This window comes from Elephantulus edwardii, unplaced genomic scaffold, assembly GCF_000299155.1.
Source record: "Elephantulus edwardii isolate Elephantulus edwardi_28Jun2011 unplaced genomic scaffold, EleEdw1.0 scaffold00028, whole genome shotgun sequence".
NCBI classification, from domain to species: domain Eukaryota; kingdom Metazoa; phylum Chordata; class Mammalia; order Macroscelidea; family Macroscelididae; genus Elephantulus; species Elephantulus edwardii.
In genome coordinates, this window is record NW_006399778.1 from 3,902,974 (window position 1) to 3,908,186 (window position 5,213).

The 5,213-nt window shown below is 45.4% G+C and overlaps 1 pseudogene; it reads left to right on the forward strand.

Annotated features, from left to right (window-relative positions):
* The first annotated feature begins 415 nt into the window (after positions 1 to 415).
* On the forward strand, positions 416 to 2,149 carry LOC102855442 (annotated as a pseudogene).
* The last annotated feature ends 3,064 nt before the right edge of the window (positions 2,150 to 5,213 follow it).

Genomic DNA, 5,213 nt, shown 5'->3' on the forward strand with positions numbered 1-5,213 from the left:
AGTTCATTTTCTTCTTCTATAAATGGAAATAGCCAGCTTGGTGATGGTACAGGATTAAGTAAACTATGAAGCACATGTTCAGTGAACAGTAATTGTTGAATAATCACACATTCAACTCATTGTTGAGTGGGAACCAACTCATAGGTGACCTTCTATTGGGTTTCTGAGACTGTAAATCATGTGAGAGTAGATCACTCACCTTTCTCACAGGAGCTGTTAATAGATTCCAACCACCAGAGTCCCAGCCTTTGAGCCCGCAACACTCCTCGTGGGCCACCAGGGCTCCCTTATTGAGTAATAGTGGTTAAGAAGTGGGGCTTTGGAGTTAGCGCTAGGGAGAGGGAACACTTATTTTGTCAGGAGGGTCAGGCCGAGGCCCGACTGGTCTGGTAGAGCTTTGCTGGTGCCAGACGTCATGTCTCATGTGGATGAAACAGCTCAGGACAGCGTAGAAGCCAGTGCAGTGGGCTCTCGAGCCATGTCCGTGCTGTTGGAGGAGCTCAGGCCAGCCCACTCAGCCCAGCTGCTCAGCCTGTACTCTATGCTTCCGGAATCGGGAATTGTTGCTGACATCGAATTAGAAAACGTCCTTGGTCCTGACAACCTCTACGAACTCAAAAGCCATTCCCTACCCTGACGTTCAGCCTCCCAATGTCATTGCAGTCCACACCAGCCACTCCAACCACACACTCTGCATCATGTTTTGCAGGGGGCTCCAGGACCCCTGCCATGTCATCATCTGTGATGTCATCACGTGATGTCTTGACATCATCTCTCATCTCTCAGCTGCATAAGTCTTGTCATCACGTGTGAGTCTTGCCGCGGCAACAGCTAATGTGGGCCCAAGCCCAGGATCAGGAAAGGCGTGAACATCAAGAACAGGCTGTAGCCACTCCCTTTCCTAGTCCTGCACCTACCTCTCCTGCTATTTCTGTAGTTGGTAGTTTCTGCTGGGGACCGTACATTATGGCATGCACCCCTTGCTCATGTGCCCAGAGAGGTGCTCAAGGTAGAGACTCATCTGGAAAACCCAACACGTTACCACCTACAACAGGAACATCAGCAACAGGTGAAACAGTACCTGTCAAACACACTTGGGCCCAAGCTGGCCTCCCAGGTCCCTGCCCCACTGCCCGGGCCTATTAGTGCCCAGCCTCTCCCTGCCCCTGAGACTGTCCATGCTACTGGCCCTTCAGGATGTGTTCCTAACAGTCCCATGGCGCTGCTTACCATTGGGTCCAGTTCAGAGAGAGAGATCGATGATGTCATTGATGAGATCATCAGCTTGGAGTCCAGTTATAATGATGACATGCTCAGTTATCTCCCCAGCACGCTGCCTGTGTCAGGGAATCTGCTGGATATATACACAGTAGTCAGGGGTTGTGGTCACACCAGCCATCACTGTCAGCAACCCCTGCCCAGCTAAACTCCCCAACATCAAGGAGATCTCTGAGACAGAAGCAAAGGCACTTTTGAAAGAAAGGCAGAAAAAAAGACAATTACAACCTAATTGAGCATCACAGGTGATTCAATATTAACGACAGGATCAAGGAACTGGGCACCTTCATTCCCAAATCCAGTGACCTGGAGATGTGCTGGAACAAAGGCACCATCCTAAAGGCAAATTGCAGAAGAAGGAACAGCGTTCCAAAGACTTGGATAAATGGCAGCGCTCCCTGGAACAGACCAACCTTAACCTACAGCTCCGATTTCAGGAACTAGAACTGCAAGCCCAAATCCATGGTCTGCCGGTACTTCCCACCTCAGGACTGCTCTCTCTGGCCACAACTTCGGCCTCTGATAGTCTCAAGCCAAAGCAGCTGGACATTGAGGAAGAGGGCAGGCCAAGCACATTCCACATGGGAGGAGCACCTGCTCCAAATGCTTCTCAACAGTCCCCAGCACCACCTTCAGATGCTCTTCTGGACCTACACTTTCCCAGTGATCACTTAGGGGACTTGGAGGACCCCTTGCACCTGGAGCTGGAAGACATTCTGATGGAAGAAGAAGAGAGTGTGGTGGGAGGGCTGTCAGGGGACACCCTGTCCCCAGTACACACTGCCTCTGACCCCTACTCTCCTCAGTGTCCTCAGCTGTCTCCAAAGCCAGCAGCCATGATAGCAGCTTCAGCGTGGAGGAGGAGTCATGATCAGATCTCATCCCTTCCCTGGTGTCTCCTCACTCAGGAAAGGAGGGCAAGTCAGAATGAGGCCCTACAGTTCCCCCTGTATGTCCTCTCTTAACCAAGTATTCTGAGGAGAGAGGAGATGAGATCAGGCTCTGTTCCTATAGTCAGGCAAAGAAAAGGAATTAGATGAGACCCTATCCCTTCCCCAATATTATAGCCCAGCACAGGTCTTTCAGACTTCAGGATGGTATTGTGACATTAAACCCCGCCCCTTGGATCATAGCCTCACTCCTGCCCGATGGGACCAGCCTTTGCCCAGAAAAGGGAAAGAGGCAGGATGAGTTTCCTATGGTCAATCCAAGCCAGGCTACCTGAGAAAAGGAGATGTCAGGATGCTGTTTCATCCTTCTCTTAGAACAACCAGTTTAGTCCATTCATGCAGAGAAGAGGAGTAAAAAATGTCGGAGGTTCCATCCTTGGGATCTGCCCCTTTCGCATGAGCCTCACCCTTCTTAGGTAAGGGAAGAAGGATGAAACTCCAACTCTTTCCCTTGGAACTCAGTCCTGACCTTGTAGAATTGAATTCAGGCCCCATCCCTTCTCTATAGGAATAGCCCAGCACAGGTATTTCAGATATAGAGGGAATCAGTAAGATCAAAGCTCCCCAGGTGGGAGGTCACAGCTCAACACTTGTCCCTTGGCAATACTCCATCCAAGCATTCTACACCTGAGAGTACTCGAGCTCTCTTTCCTTAACCTGGAATCAACCCAACCTACTTTGAGGAAGGGAGCTGATACTGAAATCTTGTGAACTGACATTCTAAGTGTAGATTGGAAATTAGGATTACGCCTTAACCTTTTGGCATATTCCTGCTTCCTTTCTTCAGGGGCATTTTTTAAAAAAATTATAGAGATTAGGAGGACTGAATCCGTGTTCCCAGAAATAGTACCCTACTACCCTGTTTCAGAAAGTGGAGGAACAGTATGAAGGAAAAGACTATCATAGTAGTTCCCTAGCCCGGGAAAAATTGGAGGTTTTAACTCCTCCAAAACATTGGAGAGAGGGTTGTGAAAAATATATTAAATTCCTACTTGTTTATCTGAATTTTTTAAATTGACTCTCTCCTCTTACTCAGAAGCTTAGTCACCCCCAACATCTGGCCCCTACCCAATTCTCTGTTTAGGGGATAACCCTACCAAAGTTATCAAGAAACAGCCTCCTCATTCTTGCTCTTCCTACCATACACACAGAAGAGTGTCAACTCTGGATTGCTTGGGCTACGTCTCAAGAGGATGTAATGAAAGGTCTGTAGGTTTGTGATTAAAATAGTAAATGCTATGCGTGTTTGATGCACTTTTTAAAAAATATTAGCCTTTGGAATTAGAGAAACTATTCAAATCCCAAACATCAGCTTAGTCACTATGTGTTCTTGGGCAATTTAACAAGATCCAAGAGATGTGCATCAGGTTCTATTCTCTCTCTGTACCTACTTAATCTGTATGCTGAGCAAATTATTCGAGACGCTGGACTCTGTGAAGAGGAATGCGGCATTAGGATTGGAGAAAGTTTCATCAATAACCATCATTATGCACATGACACAATCTTGCTTGCTGAAGGTGAGGAGGACTTTAAAAAAATTTTATCTTAATTGTGATTTTAACGAAAGTTTACAGGAAAGTTGGATTTTCATCCATTCATTGTTGCACATTTTCCTCCCACCTCCTCCTCCTTTCCCTCTCCTCCAGTTCACTTAAAAAAATTATATATATTTTCAATTCACTGCTGCACAATTTCCTCCCTACCTCACCACCCCTACCCCCATCCTCTTTGCAATGTACCTCTTATTCTGGACTGCTGTCTTACATATAATGCCTAATCATATATTCCTTTTAAATAGTTTTCTCTCCTATCACTTGTTTCAATAGAGCATTCATGATCTATGCATCTATTCTCTTCCCAACTCACCATGTCCGTCCTGCTTCACAGCAGTGGTGTTATGTTAGTATTTGTCCTTTTGAGACTGAGATATTTCATTTAGCATAATGTCCTCCAGAGTCACCCATGTTATGTAATGTTTTAAAAGTTCATTATTCTTCAGTGCTGCAGGGCATTCTATTGTGTGAATACACAATAGTTTTTCTATCCATTTGTTTGTTGATGGGCACTTAGGTTGCTTCCATTTCTTTGCTGTTGTGAAAAGTGCAGCAATAAACATTAAGTGTGCATTCATCTGTTTGGTGGTGGTTCTGGTTTCTTTAGGGTATATTCCCAACAGTGCAGTTGCTGAGTCAAATGGTATTTCCATTCCCAACTTTTTGAGACAATGCCAAACTGACTTCCATAGTGGTTGAACCATTTTATACTCCCACTATCCCACCTGAATTTCAGAACCATCTCAGGGACAGGTTTGAGGCCTTGAACACTAGTGAGGGAAGACCAGACGACTTGTGAGAGGATATCAAGGGTATATTATCCAGGAAGAGTGCAAATGGTCATTGCAAAGACAGAAGAAGAAGAGAAGAGCAAAATGGATGTCAGAAGACACTCTGAAAATTGCACTGGAGCGCAGAGAAGCCAAAACAGAAGGAAGAATTCAAGATACTAAAGAGTTGAATAGAAGATTTCAAAAGGAAGCACGGGATGACAAAGTAAAATATTACAATGAAATGTGCAAGGAGTTGGAGTCAGAAAATCAAAAGGGTCGAACTTACTCAGCATTTCTTAAGCTCAAGGACCTGAAGAACAAATTCAAACCTTGAGTTGCTATAATCAAGGATGCTTTAGGAAGAATATTAAACGATCCAGGAAGTATTAAAAGAAGATGGAAAGAATATACTGAGTCACTGTATCAAAAGGAATTGGCAGACACAGAAGAATTTCATGAAACAACATATGAGCAAGAACCTATGGTGATGAAGGAAGAAGTTCAGGCTGCTTTGAAGGAACTAGCAGAAAGTAAGGCCCAGGAATAGATGGTATACCAACTGACATATTTCACTAACAGATGCTGCCGTGGATGTGCTAACCAAGTTGTGCCAAGAAATCTGGAGAATAACCACTTGGCCAACTGACTGGAAGAGATCT